This window comes from Eublepharis macularius, chromosome 8 (genome assembly GCF_028583425.1).
Source record: "Eublepharis macularius isolate TG4126 chromosome 8, MPM_Emac_v1.0, whole genome shotgun sequence".
Lineage (NCBI taxonomy): Eukaryota > Metazoa > Chordata > Lepidosauria > Squamata > Eublepharidae > Eublepharis > Eublepharis macularius.
The window spans coordinates 46,300,435-46,323,528 of NC_072797.1; the positions used below are offsets into that span (position 1 = coordinate 46,300,435).

Genomic DNA, 23,094 nt, shown 5'->3' on the forward strand with positions numbered 1-23,094 from the left:
ATTCATTAAACTAGTCATGGTATTTTCAGAACATCCTGAACAAGCCATGATGTTTAGGTTAGAGGTTAGATGTTTAGGTTAGAGAAAGCAATACTCCATAGTAGAGATGGGCAGAAAATGAACCACGGAACCTAATTCCGTTTGGAACGGCTGGTTCGTTTTTAAAGAAACACGTTCCGAGCAGCCACATTTTTAAGGAACAAACGAACTTTCCTACCATTCCATTTTCCTGGTTTTAGCAGCAACACACATTCATTCCATCACCCAGGCAACGGTGGCAGTCTTCAGGTTGCCCCCAATCTGAGGACTCCACATTTGATTGGCAGCTGTCCTTGGCAAGTAGAGAGCTCCCATGTCTGGCCAATCCAGCCAGGGAAAGGGGGGGGAGGGTTAGGATCTCTAAGGCAACTCCCAACCAGAGTGCTCCTGTGTTGGCTTTTTCTATAAATACAAAATCTTGGCTTTTTCTATAAATACAGAAAGCCATGTGGCCTGGTTTCATTTTTCTCCTGAGTGGGTTGTAGAGAGCTTGCTGGCTGCCTGGCTGGCTGTTTTGCTAGGAGAGGATCTGTGGCCACTTCTTGCTTCTTGGGAAGGCACTAAAAATCCTCTTTTCTCTTTCTTCCTTTTCTTACTGGGGACTGGGGGAGGTTCTTAGAAAAGGGTGCTTTCCCCCTTTCTTCCCCCACCCCATCCCAATGCTAGCTTTTCACACCCCCACTCCCCAGCCTAGTCCTAGGCCTTTGAGTGGGACTGGGTTCTTGCTTTTCTAAGTGAGTTTTATTTGCTTTTTATCTGTTTCTCCCCCTCTGCTTTTTTGAGCTCCAATCTTCTGGTTTGGTTTCTGGGGGTTTGTGCCCCCCTTTCCCCCAAGGAGCCCTTCTTTTATTTGCTTTTCTTTCTTCCTCTGCTTTTTGGAGGGTCTGTCTTCTGTTTTGTGTGCTCCCCCTCCAAGGAGCTTTACTTTTCTGTAGGCTGGCTCCCTCTGTGTGTGCACTTGTATACTGTAGTGCAGTTTTCCTCTTTTCTCCACACTCCTCCAGTGCCCTTTACTTTTATTTGGAGTGCCTCTACAACCTGCACCACTGACTGGGTGGTGTTTTGGGGGGCTTGCACCTCTGGTGAGCTAACTCACATCCGCACGGGGCTGTTTGCTCTCTGTGTGGACTTGTGTGGTGCAGTGAAGTCTGCCCTTTTTTCTGCACACTCCTCCAGTGCCCTTCACTTTTATTTGGAGTGCCTCTCCAGCCAGTGCCACTGGGCTCGTGCCTCTGGTGTGCAGATTCACATCTGCACAGGGTTGCTCAAATGTCTCTGCTGTGCACACCATCAGCACACTGTTTCATTTTATTTTGAGCCCCTTTCCAGCTGGGGGCAGTGTCTGGGTGGAGTTGATTTGGGGGGCTGCCTGCTGACACACAACTGCATGGGTAGCTTTCCTGTCTGCAGGCTCCCCACTTGCACGCTTCTTGAGTGCAGCTCACTTCTTCTGTGCGCATGCACATCGTCAGCACACACACTGTTTCATTTTATTTTGAGCCCCTTTCCAGCTGGGGACAGTGTCTGGGTAGAGTTGGTTTTGGAGGCTGCCTGCTGACTCACAACTGCATGGATAGCTTTCCTGTCTGCAGGCTCCCCACTTGCATGCTTCTTAAGCTTGCCTTTGCATGCATGCACCTGTATGGCTGTGAGGGCAGGCACAGGGGATGACACCGCACAGCAGCCAGACTCCCCGCCCCAAGTTGGGAGGTGGCCGGCTGCCTCCCAACACCCGCTTGCAAGGAGGGGATGGCTACCTACATGACCCACCTACCAGGTGTGCGGTCGCCCGTAGGGCCGTGCAGGTGGGCATAGGGGGTGCCGCCAAGCAGTGGCAGAACCCCAAACTCGAACCAGTTCAGGAATAGGGTGCAGTTCGGAAGTTCATGGTTCATGTTCCGGCAAAATGAGCGAACCTAGAACCAAGCGGTTCGTTTTTCTTTCTGTTCTGTGCCCATTTCTACTCCATAGTTGTGCTAGGCAATATTTTTTATTAAATGAAATGCAAAAATATTAAAGTCATAGTTGGTACATGCAGGAGGATACTACTGCCACCTCCAACAGATAGGATTTTGTGTAAAAAATTTCCCCATCAAGGCCAAACAATGGATCTTCTGTAGCTAGGAATGGAAGAAGCACTACTTATATGTACAAGGCCCATTCACTGGATGTCAGCCACAGAAAACATCTATGATTATGGAACACTGTAAGGGCAAACAAAAATAATGAAATATACCCCAGCAGTATTGTTAGAGAAGGTAATATGGGGTATCAGGTAGGGAGGATAAGGAGGCATTTTCCTGAATACATTTTAGACCACACATGATTTCAGAAGGTGGGCTAAAGGGATTTTAGTAGGCAGTAGGCAAGATTCTCTCTGTAAAGAGTTAGTGATTGGACATATAGAAAAATAGCAGGGTGACATTTAAAAAAACACTTTTGTTGTGGTTATGTATTTGTAATGTTTTTACCACAGGTCAAATGGTCACCTTTTTTCAAAGGAAATATATTTTTGTCTTTCACTTGAATTATATAGCTCCGTTTAATATTTTATGTGAATAATTTAAACAGCAAACAAGCTGGCCAGAAATTTAAGTGTTCCAGTCCAGACAGTCCACAATAAAATGTGGCCTGAGATGCAGAGGAGGGCAATGTCCCCATTTCCCTTCCTAAATGGCACCATTTGTACCAATTCTTAGTGCTTAGTGTGTGGGAGGGCAGAGTATAAATAATAAATGATGATAGGGCAATTACAGTCAATGGCTTAAATATTGCCCAAAGGCACCAAATGGATGCCCTGTCTTCCTAATGAAACATGCTGTCAGGAGGAGAAAGGGTTGTTTTTGTTGTTTGAATGTACTCCTTCCACCTTTCCTGTTAGCAGAGCTCCATAACAAGTAATCTGCAGTTTCCACAAACAGATTTCAAATGGGAAGCATGTGAGAAGCAAATCTGCTTTAGACATCTGCAGTCCTCTTTTCTTTCCTGTACCTCATTTTGTGGAATGAGATTACTCTGGCTATGCTTAGTATGACACAATAGTGGTACTGAACACGAACTCTGACAGTAGGATGCAGGATGACCTCCAATATGGTGGTAATTAATACTGATTCATGCATACACTTCCCATTGTGCAATTTAGCTCACAGCCAATCCCATTCTCTTGCAGTTGTTTTGTTTAGGTACTTTGCTTTAGGGAGGAAACAGGGGGGGGGGAAGATAGCACTAATGATATGAAGCATTCTGGAGATGGCTTGGAATGATCATTGCAGGGGGTTGTTTATTTCAGCTTCAATCCCTAACCAAGATAAACTATGAGCCATTATTGGGCTTTTTTTATCCCCTGATAAAAGCCTGTCCTTTGCAGAGGACCAGAATAAATGTGCTTTGAACAAAAAGCTGTAGATCCTCCCTCCTCCAGGCAGAAGAAGAACACTATTCAAGCTGCTTCATTACTTTGGTACTATAAAATTATATGATTATGTCTACAGGAACAATTTGAGAGGGCTATCCATTTTACTGACAGCTATTTAAAACAGTTGGCAGCCATGGATTACTGGGCTAGCTTTAACTCTGCACATATTCACTGGTAATTTCACATGAATCCCTAGATCACTTAACTTTATGAAAAAGCCTACTTTCTTCTGCAGATGCTATTTACTAAAATCTATATCAGTATCATGGCTACATATCTGCTCTCAATAGAAGATGTTAGGGACTCACCCACATTTGAACTTATGCGCTGAGTTATATTAGGCAATACTGACAATGGCCAAGAAGTATAAACTTTTGCCTTTGTATCATAACTTGTGAGTCAGGCAGCAGACATGGCAACCCATAGAGTTAAAACATCTCAGCACTGGAAGAAAACAGTGAAGGTTTTCAGTACCTGAAAGGCCACCATACTGATAAAATGCAGCTGAGACTCTAACATGGGAATCCCCAGAAAATGCTGCATTTTTATTTCTTAATTTGATTTCCTGATGTTTGAAGTAAAATATGTAGCAATTTAATGATGAGAGGGAAGTATACAGTCAACATTCCAAGGTGCTCCCTGCATAACAAAAGGGGAAGCAGCAGATTGCACTGAAAGATCTGCCTAAACGTAAACACATCAACCACTACCCCCCATTAAAAACCAAAGCCTTGTCTTAACAATTAGACCTCTTAGTAGCCTTAATGTGTGAAAGGATAAGGCAATCACCCTTATATTGTAAACTCGTTGGCATCCCCAGATATAACCATTATGCCCTCACAGTCTTTTGTCATCACAAGAGCCTCTGACTCATTCCAGATAGGGGTGTGCAATTCGGTATTCTGATTAGGTTAAAAATACCAAATCAGGGCCGTTTCGGGTTTTTTCAGTATTACCGCAACTTTTTCTGAATACCGAAAAATTTCGGTAATACTGAAACAGAGATTACCGAAACGATTCGGCCATTGTTTTCAATGAGAAAACCTTCGCCCGGATTTCCAGGAGTCTGGGGGCCCCATTTTCTGTCCAAATCACACCAAACGTGGTAAGGACCTTCTGCTAACTCTCCTCTAACTACCCCCCAAGTTTCAGAAAGATTGGACTTTGGGGGGCCATGTTATGCCCCCCCAAACAAGGTGCCCCATCCTCCTACAATCTCCATGGTTCTCTATGGGGAAAAACAAGTCATCTTTCTAGGTGTCTTGGGGTGGCATTTTGCAAGCGAAATGCACCCAAATTTCAGGAGACCTGCTCCCACCTGTCCTCCCACCCTACACCAAGTTTCAGGTGGATTCCACTTTGGGGGGCCATTTTATGGCCTCCCACAGGAGGTGCCCCTATCCACCTCCACTCCACTATTCCCTATGGGGGGAATAAGAGAGGCTTGTGTGGCTAGGGGTGGCATTTTGCAAGCAAAATGCCCCCAAACTTCAGAGGACCTCCTCCTACCTGTCCTCCCTCCCTCCACCAAGGCTCAAGCAGATCTCACTTTGGGGGGCCATTTTATGCCCCCCAAGGTGGTTTTCCTGCCTCACCGCTTTGTCTTTCTACTGTGAGGAAGACTTCCACACCGCAGAAACACATGGGATTGGGGCTGCCAATGGCCACAGCCACAGTCCACCTGCACCCAAACTGCCAAATACCACCCCCTCCTCCCCCAAACCTAACCTCCCCTGTCCTGTGGCTAGCCACTTTCTATTGATCCCTGTTATGGGAAAATCTCCCACAGCAGGAACCCACGGAATGTGGCATCTGTGGCCACAGGTACAGTCCCCCTTTTAAATCCACCCTCCCACAGCCCCACAGTGACCCAAAGACACCCTCCCTAACATTCCCACACTGGCCACTACCCCAGGAGCAGGCTGGCCAGCCGTCCCCCATTGTTCCCTGTGATGGGAACTTTTAAACTCTCTTTCCCAGGGCAATTATGCACAGCCCAGGGGTGCCACAATGGTGGGCACACTCCTGAGTGCGAGCTTGTCCCTGTGAAAGAGCACCTGAACCACAGACACCCTCTCCCAGATTCCCCCACCACCTACAGAGATGGCTGGCCAGCCAGCCCCATTGTTCCCTATGATGGGAACCAACTGCACAACAAAGAATAAAACACACACACTGAATAAAGTTTTTTAAAAAATATTTTCTCACTTTCAAAGTACAAGTAGGCAAAGCATTGTGACACATTACACCAGCAGTCCCCCACACAGAAAAATAACACAACTCACTTAACATCAGAGAATCACAAAAACACAATTCCTGTCAAAAACACTTTATTTCTTTAACAGCTGTAGGTTACACAGCAGGGGGGCACACCAAAGGGCATGCCAGCAGTATCTTACAAAAACAACAACTCACTTCACATTAAAGAATCACCCAAAACAAAATTGCTTTCAAAAAACTATTTCTTTAACTGCTTTAGGTTACACAGTAGGAGGGCACACCAAAAGGTAAGAAAGCAGTCTACTACAAAAAATAACACAACTCACTCCACATAAGAGAATCACCCAAACACAATTGCTGTCAAAAATGGTGATGCTCCTGGGGTAGTGGCTGGTGTGGGAATGTTGGGGAGGGTGTCTTTGGGTCACTGTGGGGCTGTGGGAGGGTGGATTAAAGAGGGGGACTGTACCTGTTGCCACAGATGCCACATTCCATGGGTTCCTGCTGTGGGAGATTTTCCCATAACAGGAATCAATAGGAAGTGGCTAGCCACAGGACAGGGGAGGTTAGGTTTTGGGGAAGGGGTGTGTGGTATTTGGCAGTTTGGGTGCAGGTAGGCTGTGGCCATTGGCAGCCCCAATCCCATGTGTTTCTGTGGTGTGGAAGTCTTCCTCACAGTAGAAAGACAAAGTGGTGTGGCAGGAGAACCACCTTTGGGGGGGCATAAAATGGCCCCCCAAAGTGGGATCAGCTTGGGCCTTGGTAGAGGGTGGTAGGACAGGTAGGAGATGGGCCCCTGAAGGTTGGGGGCATTTTGCATGCAAAATGCCACCCCTAGCCAGACAAGCCTGTCTTATTTCCCTCATAGGAGATAATGGAGAAAAGGGAGGCTAAGAGCAGCATCTTTGGGAGGCCATAAAATGCCCCCCCCAAAGTGGGATCAGCTTGGGCCTTGGTAGAGGGTGGGAGGACAGGTGGGAGATGGGCCCCTGAAGTTTGGGGGCATTTTGCATGAAAAATGCCACCCCTAGCCACACAAGCCTGTCTTATTTCCCCGATAGGAAATAATGGAGAAAGGGGGGCTAAGAGCAGCATCTTTGGGAGGCCATAAAATGGCCCCCCAAAGTGAGATCTGCTTGAGATCTGCCACACCAAAGCGGTGTGGCAGGAAAACCACCTTTGGGGGGGCATAAAATGGCCCCCCAAAGTGGGATCAGCTTGGGCCTTGGTAGAGGGTGGGAGGACAGGTGGGAGATGGGCCCCTGAAGTTTGGGGGCATTTTGCATGCAAAATGCCACCCCTAGCCACACAAGCCTCTCTTATTCCCCCCCATAGGGAATAGTGGAGTGGAGGTGGATAGGGGCACCTCCTGTGGGAGGCCATAAAGTGCCCCCCCAAAGTGGAATCCGCCTGAAACTTGGTGTAGGGTGGGAGGACAGGTGGGAGCAGGTCTCCTGAAATTTGGGTGCATTTCGCTTGCAAAATGCCACCCCAAGACACCTAGAAAGATGACTTGTTTTTCCCCATAGAGAACCATGGAGATTGTAGGAGGATGGGGCACCTTGTTTGGGGGGGGGCATAACATGGCCCCCCAAAGTCCAATCTTTCTGAAACTTGGGGGGTAGTTAGAGGAGAGTTAGCAGAAGGTATCCACCAAGTTTGGTGTGATTTGGACTGAAAATGGGCCCCCCAGACTCCCGGAAAGCCGGGAGAAGGTTTTCTCATTGAAAACAATGGCCGAATCAAGCCGAAAAGCGAATACCGAATCGGCTTGCTGTTTCGGTATTCCCTGAATACCGAAACGGTTTCCTGATTCAGTTAAATCCGAATCAGGTTTAACAAAACAGGCAGGCCTTGCACACCCCTAATTCCAGATACTCAATTTTCCCACCTAGCCAGTAAAATACAAGCCCACCAATAAAATGCAACCTTTTTCCTTTTACCCAATCCCAGTCCAAGAACACCCAAATCCTTGCGCTCCCAGAACTTTTGGTCTATAAAAGTAACCCTAGAAACCATGGTACTTCACAGCAGTTTTTCTTCATACCTTCCTGCTACTGTACTTGTAACTCTACACAGGACCTTCAGAGACGTGGAGCCAGTTTTGGCCGCTGCTTTCCTCTCCTTTTCACTCTACACTCAGTCACTGCATTGCTGTGTGTTCTTCCTCACCCTCAAGGACTTCTTCCCTCTTCCGGACAGGCTTGTATGTTTACATTTCTCCTTTTTTTATGCCATTGTGTACTGTGTAGAATTAAAGTGATTGTAGTGTAGGAGTCGGATTTTTATTACATTTTTATTATAGTTTGAACACCTGAACTTATCCTCTCTTGCTGTTCCTGCTATCATTCACAATAAAGATTCCTATTTTCCACCTGTTTATTTCTGGGACTGTCCCTACTCTCACATGGAAGGTTACTCAGATCAGAGATACCAGTATACATTCGGCAGTGATCCCTTTCATAAAATTTACCCAGGCACACATATATTTATACCTGACACTCAAGGAGGATGCTCCAGATGTCAGGGTACATATGTCAGATGTGTACATATATAGGCCATTTGTGTAACAATACATGGCCAGTGGATTGAGTTCAGCTTGTTGAGTTACAGGACATTCTGCCATGCTCAGAAAGCTTGTCTCATAGTAAGGGAAACTGGCCCATTTGAACAAATTGAGCCAGATTCAGCTGTTCACTGCCCCTCCTTGTCTGCTTTGTTTGGGGCAGCAGACTCAGAGAGAAACTACATGAGATGCTCGACACGTGTTCCTGCAAGTTTCTTCTCGATGTGATTCTCACCAGGGAGAAGAGGGAGAGGATCCCTACTTCTACTCTGCTGGTGCCACTGATGTCAAGGACCATATTGAGGAGGTCAGCCCAGGAACATTGAAGTCAAGGACCATTGAGGAGGTCAGCCCAGGAAGCCAGCAGCCAGCCCTCTGCATGCTTGCCTTACCATACAGCTGTGGTGCCCAGCATTCTCTCCTCCTCCTGCCCCAGCCAGGAGCACTTGCGGCAGCTCCAGCCACCAGTTCCTGCTTGGGGACTTAGCAAATGCTGTGCACGCTTTGTTGCCTCCCTAGGATCAAGGGCTGGGCATAATCTGCTTGGCTTCCTCTGGCTGCTGCTGGCACGCTTCTCGTGGAAACTGGCAGGAAACTGACACATGAAGAACACGTGTTGGGTGTCTTGTGTAGTTTCCCTCTCTGTGGAAGAAGGCTAGGGGGTGGCAGACTCTGTGCAGTTCTGTAAGTAAGCCTCTCTCTGGTACAAAGGTACATAGCCCTTGCTTTTCCTTAAAGGGGCAGAGAAAGAGAAGGCTCTTCATAGATGGAGGTCATCTTTGCCTTCGAAGAAACACTGGAGGAATCCTGGAAGGGAGAGCTAAAGAAAGATTAGCAGGCTCTTTCAATGGAGTCTTATGAAATCCATTAACTGAAATGGGTCTCAGAAGAGCAATAGATGCCTTTTCACTGTCCAACAAACATGTGTGCTGGTTAATGGGCTGGATGTACAGGGGTTGCCTTTGCTCCTTGGCTGCTGCTTCTGCTTTTGCTTTCTGCATAAGAAAAATCCTTCTGCCAGGACTACATTCTCCTGAGGAAAAAAGAAGTAGTTTAGGTTGCATGGATTTGAGTTGTTTTCCTGGCTGCTATTGTTGTTCTGAAGGCACAACTTGTGTAACAATTTAGCACTGCTTAAACAATGTATTGATCACACAGCAGAGTACAAATTCAGCATCTAAAAGAACAATCTTTGCAGATTAGTAGTATTGGCTCTTTTGGTCCTACCAGCCCTACTGGTCCAGAGATAAGTCTCTTGACCACAACATTTCTCTTACAAACGAACCCTCCTCTGAAGCAGATGTAATTGAAAGAAAGCCCCATTGATTTCAGTAGAAATTACTTTCAAGCAAATTTTGGAAGCCTTACATACATGTTATTATTTATTATTATAATTCACATTTTTACAGTGCACCTTCCTCACTGAAACTCAAGGTGGATTACACAGTGTAATTCAAGACAATCAACATCTAGGACACTCAATAAACAATAGCGTATGGATTACAGATTTTTTTTTTTAAAAAAGCAGTAATCAGTCATAAAGGGTTAGATCAGATAGATCTTTTGCTGCTTTCCCCAATTCTTTTCCTTATTACAGTTTCTGTCCCACAGGGGCTTTTGTCCATGTAGTTCCTCTAATCCCCAACATAATTATTTTGAGTGGTCAAAGGGAACCTCTCCTCTCTTTTTCACCAGAGAAAAAGCTGGATGGACTCCATCCAGAGTCCAATAGCGACCGAGGTCCTAAAGAAATAGGTCTTCCTTAGTATATCATAGATAAGAAAGTTGCCACTAAGTTGCCCAGACTGAATAATTGCCTCTGAAAATGTACACAATATGAGGATTTGAAGTGATAGTTGATAAAAGACAAATGAGAACTTCTTACGATTTACATATTATTGTTCAAAAAGCATCATTTATTTGGACCTGCCAATATAATAATGATCTTTGGCAAAGTACATACACAATATGTTATTCTCCCCGGTTGTTTTTTTCTAACAGATCAGCAGGGATCACATTATTCAGGCATGATAGTTTTTCTGTAGCACCATATCTAGTTTTGGCATTCAGTAAACAATTAAGAATGACGAGACGGTTTAGGCCTGCTTTAGAGTAAGTATCTTGGTCTGCTAATGCAGAGATGTGTTGCTTCTCTTGTCCTGCTGTTTTCTCTCCAGTTATATCTGCAGCTGAAATGTCACCTGCTTTACTGTGGCAAGCCCACATCAAAAATAGGCACTTAACATTCTTCAGAGGCATGCTATATAGATAATATCATGCCACCTAATGGAAAAGAAGTCTCCTTTTCTTTCCAAGTGGGTAATTGTGTTCTGCCACATATATATATATTCAGGTTTTATTTCTGCTTTTCCTTTAAGAGTAGCAAAAATGCTTCCATTGACATATAACAACATTGTTACCAGCTACAAGACACATTTACTAAGATGGTTCAAAACATAATATATCACACATCCTCTGGAAACAATCAAGAATGTAATGCTAATGTAAAATCCTAAAAATGAACTATATCCATTACAAACAGCACCCAGCTGCATGCAAAAACAACTCTAATTTAAATACATATTATTTAAACACATATTAAAAACTCCAATACTTCTTCAGATTTTTAATAATATTTTTTTAGCTTTTTAAACTGCCAGTAATTGTGTACCTTGGATACAAGCAAGGTACCGCATGGACATGGACTAGAAGAGCCTGCATGAATCTGATTATAAAATAAGAAGCACAACACCTGATACAAAGATATATCTGAGGTAAATAGAAGAATTGGAATAGATTTGGCAGTAAACAATGGCACATTGAATTGTTCATTGGTGCAGAAGTGACTATCTGAGCTGTGGAACATTATGAGCTTAATCCAATGGTGCTCGGATGGGTTATGCAATTCGGTATAGCCAGTCTGAAAATAGATATATTCAGGAATCTCAATCAAATCTGGGATTCTTGGATAGACCAGTATGAGAACTCCTGGTTAATTCTGGAAATGTTTGGAAATAACTGGGTCCATTATTCCATATGGAGGAATCTTTCTGGTGGTTCTCGAGGGACTGTTGTTGGAGCAAACTAAATCAAAATTGCAGCAGAGGGCTTGCTGTCCTCTGAAGACCCCGAAGTTTCAAAATGATTGGGTCAAGGGGTTCAATTCTATAGGCCTCTGAACAAGATTCTCAGCTACTCTCAACTGTTTCCTATTGGGGGGGGGAGGAAAGAGGAACAATGCTTCCCCAAGGGCAAAGAAACCAATACCAAAAAAGAGCAACCACTGTCCCAGAACTAACAAAGTCCAGCACAAACAACCTGGCAGGAAAAGGCATGCACTCCTGAAGGTGCAGCTAATTGCAGCATCTTTTTCCTCTTGGGTTTTGGAGGTTTCCTTTCCCAGGAAGAAGGAGGGATACAGAGGAGGGTAGGCAACTCTCAGGCAGGAAGTTAAGCAGAGCTCTGTCTACCCAGTCATGATGATTCTCTCATAGACCATGGTTTATACCACTAGTTTATACCATCCCCCAGGAGAGCCAGGAACATCACCTCCCAACTACAATGGCGAGGAGGCCATCAGTTGACATGTGACCCCACTCAGATCACTGGGGCACTGGCAGAGAAGAGGGCAGAGCCAACAGCAGCATCATTGCTGCTGTGCCAGCCAGAGACATTGGATGGTAGAAGGTGGACAACTTGCAGAGGCCAGACTCTCCAGGGCCGACAATGGGAAGGCCCTGGAGGAAACAGACTGGAGATGGAACACTGGGTGGCAGCAGTTTGTGAGCCACAGCACCACGTCAAGGACTGTGAGGGCCAATCAGAGGGTGGAGCAGAGGCCAGGGAGGGAGAAATGAGTCAACTCATTGGGCTCCGGCAACATCTCATCCCTAAGAGCAACCCCTGGAAGGGGGCAGTTGGCAGAGCCTGAAGTGAGAGGGGGTGATGGGCAGAGCTTAGCATGAGCCTGGGCTGGGCCCTCCCCTGGGAAAACCTTTTAGAAGTTGAGAAAGGAATGGCCAGAAAGGAAGGCTAGGCCATTCCCTCAAAGCCAGAGAGAGAGCAAAATACCGGTGTGAGAGAGGGAGCAGTGTGCTACAGGAACCCCTCTCCTCTTCCAATTCCGAGGCCATCCCTCACCTCCAAAGCTGGATAAGGCAATGCCAGAGGGGTCCACCATTGCCTCACACTCTAACCCCAGCTCAAGGGAGTATGGCAAATATTTTGATCCATGTAGTTTGCATTGCATCTTGCATTCAGCAAAAATAGATACATGCCTGGCTGCCAATGGATTACCCCATCCCTCCTACCCAATACCGGGAAACTCCTTCTTAAGTGAAGTCTATGTAATGTATTTGAAAGAGGCCTACCTTTTACTACTGTGTCATGTTGGTTGTTTTTTGCAAGAATTTTGGCAATTATATACATATATCACACACACACACACATATATAGCACACACACATATATTGAGCACATGTATATATATAGCACACACACACATATATAGCACATATATATATGTGCTAGGTTTCTCAGATTGTCTGTTAGATGTTATCTCACTCCTATTTTACCAGTAAATGTAAACATATCCTTTTCTAGGGCTTTCTATAACTAGAGTAGCCTGGGCACATGTCACATGCGTGCCGATTTTGTAGAATATGCCCTAACATTCCCACTAGTGAATAAATAAGGCCAAGTGCCTTATAGATTTATAGACAATATAGTATATTGTTAAAAGTGTGCAATTTTATTAGATTTTTATACTAGATAGGTGACCAAAGTAGCAGGAAAGATGCAGCAGAAAATACTAAGCATGCAGAAAGGACTAAGTACACATTAGAAAGTAACAAAGAAAATGGACAATTAGCACAAACATATTTGAATTAAGAATACTTAAAGGACTGCTACAGAAATGATGGAAGAGATAAACTAATTTCCCTATATTTAATCTGAGTAAAGATAGCAGCATAACTTCATTTGTGTGAGTACAGTGAAGAATTCTGCTGCAGAGAAGTTTGTGCTTTGGGAATTGCATCATTAGTTTAAATCCTGCCTAACAAGATCAGCTAAATATGCCTAACTGTGTTTATCTCCCTTAGAACAAAAGAAAAGCCTTCTAATCCAGCATTATTGTTATTAAAATATGAAAATCACCAGATCTACTTGGGCAGACTTTATTTGAACAACTGTCTACACTTGGAGCAGAATGATGTGGAATAGAGGGGGTAGCATTTTGAGATAGTGGAATGGATGGTTGCTTTCACACAGGGCTTTCCTGAACACTCAAATTATTCCTGATTTTTTTAAAAGTCAATTCTCAAGCTTTGGAATTGGTTTGAGTATGGTTCTTCTGCATATCAGTCCTCCCTTTGCATTTTTTACAGTTGTGGAGTAAGTTTATTTTGCTCTGCACATGTTTTAAATAATCAGGATTTCCAAGTGAGAGTGCTATCTTCATTGGTGGTGTCATCACAGCACACACCTTTTATATTTTGTGTACACTTATATAGCTAAATCAGTATAACGGCTAAAAAATTTTAAAAGGCTTGAACATGAAAACATGGGAGAAAATCTTCGCACAAGGAAGTCTAAAAGGGGAGCAGCTCTGCCACCCTTACCTAAGTCCTCCCCTCACAATTCAAAGAGGAGAGCCCTGCCCTGGCTGTATCACAGCCAGTGGCGCAGGCTGGCACCAGTGAGGCAAACTGACCAGGTTGCCAGGTTCCTTGGGGATAAAACTGTGGGACGGGATGAGGGTTGCTGCGGTGAGGGGTGTATGCCAGGAGAAGGTATCTCTCATGTGCGTACAGCGTGCACATGCTCCGGATTGCTTCCACATCACATTGGGAATGATGTCATTCCTGTCACGCCGGCCCCCAATTTAATGTTGGAGGCTGATTTTTACCCAATCAGCCCATGGTGGGACCTCATGCTTCCACACTGTCATTCTCAGAGCGACACAAAAGCAATCCAGAGTGTGCTTGGAGCATGCTCCGGGGAGGAGGGTTTAAACCCATTCCTGCGCTTTCCCCCTCACCGGTCAGGTGAGCAGTGGTGGGTGGTGGAGGCTGGGAGCAGGGAATCCCTGCCCAGACAAGAGAAATGGGATTCCTAGAGCCCAGAGCAGCTGTGGCTATTTGTTTTTCAAACTGTGCTGCTTTTTCTGGCACCAGAAGTGCCCATCCCCCTTCCCCTTGGCCCTCTGGGCTTTTGCATTTTTTTAAAAAAAATCATTTTCATAGTGTTATTTCAACCCACCATTATAAGAATATATGCAGCAGATACTCTGAATTCCCAGCTTTCTTTAAAAAAAAGTAAATATCAAGCCCCTTCCCTTGTGGAGCTATAAGGAAAAAGGCATATCTCTACAATGGAACAGGCTAGAGACTTACTTTTTTTAAAAAAATGAAAGATGGGAATTCAGAGAATCTGCTGCAGCTATTGTTAGAATATTAGTTGATATAACACTATGAAAAAGACAACTAAAAAGATTGAAAACAAAACCAGCAGGGGGGGAAGGAAGGGGGGATTGGTTCAATTACGATGAAAGTCCAATTATCATAAAATGAGTTGGAAGTGTGTGGGAGTGGTGTAAAGAACAAAACTGAAAGAAACATTAGGCACACAAAAAATTGACTCAAAGTTGCTTCCAGAAAAATATCTGAGTCTCAAAAGAACTGGGAAAAAATGGAGGGAAACTAAAAATACCTGAGGTGAAAACTAAAAGCAAAAAAATGCATGTGGAAATCAGAGGCTCAATCAAAGCAGTACAAAGCCAGATCTGGACAAAAAAAATCCATGTACAAAAACACCAGGTTAGCACTTCCAACTGCCATTGGAGGGAATCACATTCTCTTATTTACATGTCTTATATGTAAATATGGTTGGTCAGACCCCACCTGGAGTACTGTGGGCAGTTCTAGAGGCCTCACTTCAAAAAGGATGTGGACAAATTGGAACATGTGCAGAGGAGAGCAATCAGGATGATAAGGGGTCGGGAGTAGACATGGCCACGAACAGCATTACGAACAGAAAAAAACCACGAACAGCCCAATCTGCTGTCCGCGAACAAGCTGTTCGTGATGCCCCATCGTTGCCTTTGGCAGCCGTTCGTCAAGCCAGACAGTCTGGCACCTGCAATCAATCCCCTTGGCAACCTGAGGCAGGGACTGAACTCTGTCTGAACTCCTGTTGCCTTTCCTTCTGGCTTTAACCCTTCAAAGTACTTCCAGCAGAGAGTCCCATTTTTGCCACTATGAAGAGAAAATGACAGCCAAGGGGGAGACCCGTGGGTCATGCCTTTCCCGGGGTGCAATCTCTCTGAAACTTGGGTGTGTGTGTGTCTTCAGAGGACAGTGAGGACTATGTCCCCTGCAAATTTGGTGGGTATTGGACATTGAGAAGGTCAGCTGGTAACCCCTCAAAGTAGCTGCCAGCAGACACTGCTGTTTTTGCCAGGACAGGACCCTTTAAACTATCAGCTGGCAGGCGGCAGGGGGGGAATTCCCCCCTGCCGCCTGCCAGCTGATAGTTTAAAGGGATCTTTAAAGGGCCAGGTAAGTGGGTTTGAGGGGAGGGGTCTGTGGGGGGGTTGGGGGGGTGGTTCTGGCCCCCACAAACAATGAACATGTCCAGGAACAGTTCTTGTTCGTCCATGTTTGTTGTTTGTTGTTCGTGGATGGCAACAAACGATGAACAGCATGTTCGGGGGGGGGGGCGGTTCTGTTCGTGCCCATGTCTAGTTGGGAGACCAAGCTCTATGAGGAAAGACTAAGGAACTTGGGAATGTTCAATTTGGAGAAGAGGAGGTTAAGAGGAAACATGATTGCTCTCTTTAAGTATTTAAAAGACAGTCACTTAGAAGGGAGCTGTTTCTGTTGGCAACAGAGGACAGGACTTGAAACAATTGGTTTAAAGTACAGGAGAGAAAGTACCAGCTGGGTGTTAGGAAAAACTTCTTCATGCTAAGAGTAATTCAGCAGTGGAATCAGCAGCCTAGAGATGAGGTGGGTTTGCTTTCATTGGCAGTCTTCAAGGAGTGACTGAATGAATACTTGTCAGGGATGCTTTAGGCTGTTCCTGCATTGGGCAGGGGGTTGGACTAGATGGTCTGTATGGCCCCTTCCAACTCTATGATTCTATGGTTCTATGAAGCTTCCTGTAAGTAGAAAACTACTACATCAGATAGTGGGCTGTCCTATAAAGAAACTTTTGCCCTAGCACAGATGGGGGTGGGGGCAGATTTAGAAATAACATTTCCTGTCTATAGTCCAAAGATACACTGTTAATTCCTTTCTCAATGTGCTGTATGTGTAGATCAAGGAGTCTTCCACATATGGTTTTTGTGGTTTCCTCATTGCTGATACTGCTGCAGATAAAGTGCAGCAGCAAAGGGGCTTCCGCCTGGTAGGTTTCTCCTCCCATCCCCAGAAGTGGCCACCCCCCTCTAGAGGGCTACCAGGGATTTTGCAAGTTTGTTTTTTTTTTAAGTCAGCAGGAGAATATTGTCATATTGAAAAACCATTACACCAATTCGGTCATCTGAATTCCCATCTTTCATTTTTTAAAAAGTAAGTCTCTAGTCCCTTCCTTTGTGAAGATAAGCCTTTTTACATGCAAGGGAAGGGGCTAGAGACTTACTTTTAATAAATGAAAGCTGGAGATTCAAAGAGCCTGCTATATCGATCAAAACAATGTTATATCAATATAATGATATTCCAGTGCTGATTTTAAAAAAATAAACAAAACTCCCTGGTGGTGGTGGAATGAAATCACTCCAACAGGGACTGGGTCAGGGAAAACTGCTCCCATTTGAGTCAGAAAATCCAAAGTTGTCCACCCATACTACAGCCATCTGGGTTTCACTGTGATCTTTCCCAAAACTTTGGCTCAAAGCAGGTCTGAGAAATCAGAGAAAAGTCAGGGAAACCCCTGGAGATGCTTGAATGCACCATAATACTGTGGGGAAGCATGAAAAAAAAAACCCACTCCCCAAATCATTGAACTCGGCAGATAATCCCTGTGATGACCCCCAAGACTAAGCCTGCTTGGCTTCTTACAGTGCTGTCCTAAGCAGAGTTACACTGTAGTTAGGATTCCACTCTTATTAGTATTGCCAATATTGTATTGGGGAATTCCTGGAGATTTGGGTGTGCAGCCTGGGGAAGGCATGGCTTGGAGAGTGGAGGGACCTGTGGGTATAATGCCATAGAGTCCACCCTACAAAGAAGTCCAGAGGAACTAATCTCTGTATTTGGCACGTCAGTTGTTATTCCAGGAGATTTTCTGTTCCCATCAGGGATTGACCAGCCTAACTGTTGCACTGCTTTGTTGCAATTTTTAGGCCTGATTCATGCATCAGTTAGGTGTAGGGATCCCAGACCCCCAGTGGGGGCAGGAGAATCCCCCGCACCCGCTCCCCCCACCCTGCCCCCACTTACCTAACAGGCGGAGGGCGCACACCTTCCCTGTGCACTCCCCCGCAGCACTGTGCACTTCTGTGTGCAGCAGCCACCAGGATCGGGCCCGTTTTGGGACAGATTGGGGCCGCTGCTGAGCATGGCAGCTCTCCTGTGCTCTGCTGCACCTGAAAACGGCCCCGATCTGTGGCAAAACAGGCTCATTTCCGGGTGCTGCAGAGCACAGGAGAGCTCCTGTGCTCCACAGAGCCCTCAAACAGGGCCATGTTGGCACAAATTGGGCCCATTTTGAGGTGCTGTGGAGCACAGGAGTGCTCCTGCACTCCGCAGCACCCAAAAATTGGGCCGTTCTGCTGCAGATCAGGCCTGTTTTGAGGCACTGCAGAACTCAAGAGTGCTCTTGTGCTTGGCAGCACCTCAAAAATGGGCCCGATCCATGCCGAAACAGGTCCATTTTTAGGCGCCACAGAGCACAGGAGCTCTCCTCACTCCACAGCGCCTCAAAACAGGCCCATTTCAGCACAGATTGGGCCCATTTTGAGCCCCTGCGGAGCCTGGACTTGCTCCCCAGGGGCTGTGTGATGATGTCACTTCTGAAGTGATGTCATCATGCCTGTGGGGGCACACACGCACACACCCCTCACCCCCAAGGTAAGTGCCAGGCCCCTATCCCCCACTCGGAGGTTGAAGGGGACTGGCAACCCTAGTCAGGTGGCACAACTTCACTTGAGGTTAGCATTGCCAACATTCCGGTCAAGTCAACCTGTCAAACACTCTCTGGGAGATTTTTTTTTTTTAAATCATGATTTTAAAATGATCAAAATTAACTTCAAAGTGAGGTTCGTGGCTTTAAGCCATGGACCAGCTTGCTTCAGTCCACATGATCTGAATGTGGCACAAGGCCTGATCAGTGGGGCAGAGGAGGCTCAGGCTATCAAGTGGGGCAGCAGAAGACGTCACTAGTTGCCCCCTTCCTTCTGCAGACATTTGCCACAGAGATTGAACCATTCACCCTCCCAAAGTGCACCACAGAATTAGCTGGTCACACCAGTCGGGGCAGGGCAAGAATTTGGGGGGGGGGGATTTACCAAATTGGCAGAGGTGGGACCTGTTATTTGCCTGTTCTGTGATGGCTTTGATGACAGGAATTAAGTAGGCCTGGTTTCAGGCACTGGTTAGGTTACTGACTAGTTTGGTAGGAATAGGGCTGGTTGCTCAGGATAGGTAGGGTTAATCAGCAAACACTCTGAGGCATCTTGGTGATGGGGTGTGTGTTCATAACAGGCCATCACATGCTGGGTGGCTGGGTGTGCTGTGAAGGAGTGCTCCAGGTGCTGAATGGCAGCTATCCAACCTTGCGGTCCCTCAGGGGAGGTTGACGAAGCTGGGCACCTCTCAGCACAGGAGGGCTGTGCAGGTTATGAGAAACAAGGTGAGTGAAACTGCCAGCCAAGTTTGGAGCAAGGGTGGTGGACTTGCCCAGTGGGCACTCAAGGAGGACATCTACTGCAGCTCATCCTCAAATTGTCAGCTTATGTTAAAAATATTGACAACAATCAGCAGTTTAAAGATAAACGGTTAAAAAAATGGAAACTAGTTGAACCCACACATTATTGCCATGTTGTATTTGGGTGCCGGGACAAGCAAGAAAAAAAACAGCAACAAGCAAGCAAACAAAAGAAAACAAAACACCCTCATTCAAAATCCATCTAGGACCAAAAACTGAACTGTATGTCTGGAATCATTAGACATATTTTCTAACTCTCTGTACTGCTGTTTCAAGTATTTGGGGACTACAGTGAAAAAATCTAAGTCTGAGGTAGGTGTAATCAGTAATTGGAGATTTACATAATTAGTGTGACAGCTTTCAATTACATAATTATTGTAAATATGTGCAGTGATGCAATTAGGACTTGTAATTACAATGTGTAATTACATAATTAGTTGTTACGAGGTAAAAACCCTTGTGAAAGAAAGCAGGCGCTCCTTTATGGTGGTACTATAGTTTGCAGGAATAACATTGTGATACGACTAGGAAGGAGCAAACATTTTAATATGAACTCAGCTACAGCCAGTTTATGTTTATAGCTCACAAATGAATGTTAAAAGTCAAGAAAATTAGGCCAGCATGCCTAGGAGAGATGGGGTTGTCTCCCCAAGCACAGGTATTTCAGTGTTCTGCAGTCAGTACAGACATTAAACCACCTGGCATCCTTGTTATTTACACACCATAAAATAACCTAAGAATTAGGCATAGTTAAGGACAACATAATAATGAAACATTTTTCCAAGAGAGATATCCTATTAACATTAAGCAGATTATAAAAAGTCCATAAATATTCTTTTAATAGATAATAAAATGTTCAATAATATATGCATTTCCTCCCCTGTTCTTCAGACACCAGGAAGACTTATACTACATGGCTACAGGATAAGAGCAAAAAGAGGAGAGGGGGCAGTTAAAATTGTTGAAGACATGTCTTCATAACTGTTGTAAATAGGAATGGCTCTTAGAAGGCACCAGGAGTAAAATATATACTTAGCATTTATACAGAATGTTCAGTGATTAGAGCGCTTAACACATGTTTTAATCAATACAACAGCCTTGGGTGGTAGACCAGTATCTTCATATTGCAGAAAGTTAAAGCCACCTTGTGAGTTTGTGAAAGAGTTGAACTGGGGATCCCCCGATCACAGCTCATTCTCTTTGCTGCTACAAAACAGCTTGTGAAGGACAGGAACATAACCCATAAAACTGAGCAGCCTCTTTGTGAAACTGTTCTTTGCCCCACTATTAGGAATAAGAGACAGACACAGTATTTTGGATTATAAAATGGGCCGCTTTATTTTAAACAACAACCAGCAAAACATTAACTACGGCAAGGGCCTAACTAGCGGTACAGGTTAGGCCCTGGGGTCACTCCCTACCCCACCCTGACCTGTCTGGGCGAGACACCCGCTGCCCCGGGTGCGAGCCATCACCAAATGGCTGGGACCCGGCCTGGCCAGGCGAAGTGGTTCACCCCTGTAAAGCTCCCCCACCCGGCCGTACGGCAGCGGGGGGAGACTGGCTTGTCCAGGGGTTCCCCACCAGGGCGTCCAACCATGCAGCTGGGCCGTACGGCAGCCAGCCACATCTGGCAGACCCCAATTCCCCACCAATGGGGAGGTGCCAAGGGTGCTCACCGGCCCGCTACAGATTCTTCCCTAACTAACATCCTGCCACCCGTGGCATTAACTCAGACCCACCAAGCCAATTAACCCCCCCTCAAACAGTACGAGGTAGGCGAAAAAACTCCAGCCCCATGGCCAATAAGGGACTGTGAGAGAAAAATTCCTACCTGGCTCCAAATAGGCAACCGGCTAGTCCCGCACTGAAATAGGGAGAGGTGGGTGGGCCGAGCACGAGGCAAGACTGAAGCCGCAGGGGCGGAGAAACAGCAAACGCTGCGAGACTCTGCCCCCAAGGCTGAAGCCCCGGATATGAGGCTTAGCCGTCTGCCTCTATCCTTGCAGCGGGGCAAATGGCTGCCACCTGCTCAAATGGGGCAAGCCCCAAGCAGGGTTGGCAGTATTCCCATTAAACAGAATAAAGAAAACACCTTTAATGATGTTTTTTTTTTTGAAAAATTTTTTATTGGGTTAGGATCAAATGTTTACACATTACAGTCAATATTCCCATTTCCCAATTTCTAACCCCCTCCCTTTCCTCCCCCTTTTTGTTGACTTCCAACAGTTTTCCAACCCTTTGTCCCTTTTCCCTTACTCCTTTTAATCTCCTCTATCTAACAAATATATATTCTCCCTTTATTCTAAGCAATACTTCTTTAACTATTTTTAATACTCTGTACCCTGACTATGAGTCCCATTTTCCATAATGGATAAACAATTTATCCCATTTTTCATTATTTCACTTTCAAATATTTCTATATATCATAAACTATGTAAACCATACATTCATATAAATCAACCAGTTTAACTTATACTCTATATGTTATTCATTCTATCTTCTTCTTTCTATTTTAGTTATATTTGTTTACATTAGTATTTCTATTCCCCTTCAGTCATAAGTCTATATATAATATCAATCAATTTGACTCATATACAACTTCAAATAAACATATTCAGTTTGGTACACTGTACGGAATCAAAAAGAAAATATTATTAGTTAATCAATCCTTATAGTTAACCCTTATGATTAATTATTTTCTATCAATATTCTATTTATTATTCTATATATATCAATCTAATATCATAACTGCTTAGAAATTCTCTTTTACCTCTTCTCCTGCCCGGTAAAGTCACCCCCCTCTACATTTTATTGTACTTCAGTAGTTCTCAAACTGCCACAGTTCTCCTCCCACCTCCCATTTCTTCTCCAAATATTGTTTCAGCTTCTCCCAGTCTGTGTTAAACTGTCCTGAGTCCAGGTTTCTCAATTTTCTTGTCATTTTGTCCATTTCTGCCATATACAGCAATTTGTGGATCCAATCTTCAATAGTTGGCACTTCTTGTATTTTCCATTTTTGCGCATACAAAAGTCTAGCTGCTGCCGTCATGTAAAATATCAACGTCCTATGATGGGCTGGAATTCCCTCCATTCCCAAGTTTAGTAGCAGGAGTTCTGGGTTCTTATTAATTTGAAATTGTAATATCTCACTCATTTCTCTTATTATTTCCCCCCAGTACTGCCTAGCTACCTCACACGTCCACCACATGTGGTAGAGGGAGCCCTCATGCTTCCTGCATTTCCAGCATTTATTAGAAGTGTTCAAATTCCCTAGCACAATCTTCTTTGGTGTCATGTACCAACGGTAAATCATTTTGTAAATGTTCTCTTTAATACTAGTGCATGTCGTTGTCTTCATTGTAGTCTTCCACAAGTATTCCCATGCCTCCATTGTTATTTCTTTGTTGAAATTTATGGCCCATTTCACCATTTGTCCTTTAACTATTTCATCCTCAGTATACCATTTCAGCAGTGCTTGGTATACCTTAGATATTTTTTTCTTGTCCTCTTTAAGAAGGGTCTGCTCTAGTTCCGAGTTTTCTGTTCGTATACCTCCCTTTACAGAGTCCGAGTTATATAAATCTCTAATCTGTCTATACTGGAACCAATCATAATAAGGTGATAGTTCCTCCTGAGTCTTTATTCTGAGTTTAGATTCTTCAGTTCTAGTTATTTCTTTATAAGTTAGACATTGTTGCTCATTATCAACAGCTCTCGGATCTATCACCTCATATGGAACTACCCACAAAGGGGTTCCTTCTTCCAGATAGATTCTATACTTCTTCCAGATTATATATAAACTTCTCCGTATATAGTGATGCAGGAACATCGAGTTCGCCTTTACTTTATCATGCCATAAGTATGCGTGCCATCCAAATATTTTTTTATATCCCTCTAGGGCTAGTAATTTCTTATTCTTTAG

The 23,094-nt window shown here is 44.7% G+C and overlaps 1 protein-coding gene across 1 annotated transcript in view; it reads right to left on the reverse strand.

Annotated features, from left to right (window-relative positions):
• Positions 1–23,094, reverse strand: part of EDIL3 (EGF like repeats and discoidin domains 3) — a 480,770-nt gene that overhangs the window by 151,719 nt on the left and 305,957 nt on the right. The gene's annotated exons all lie outside the window — the stretch shown is intronic.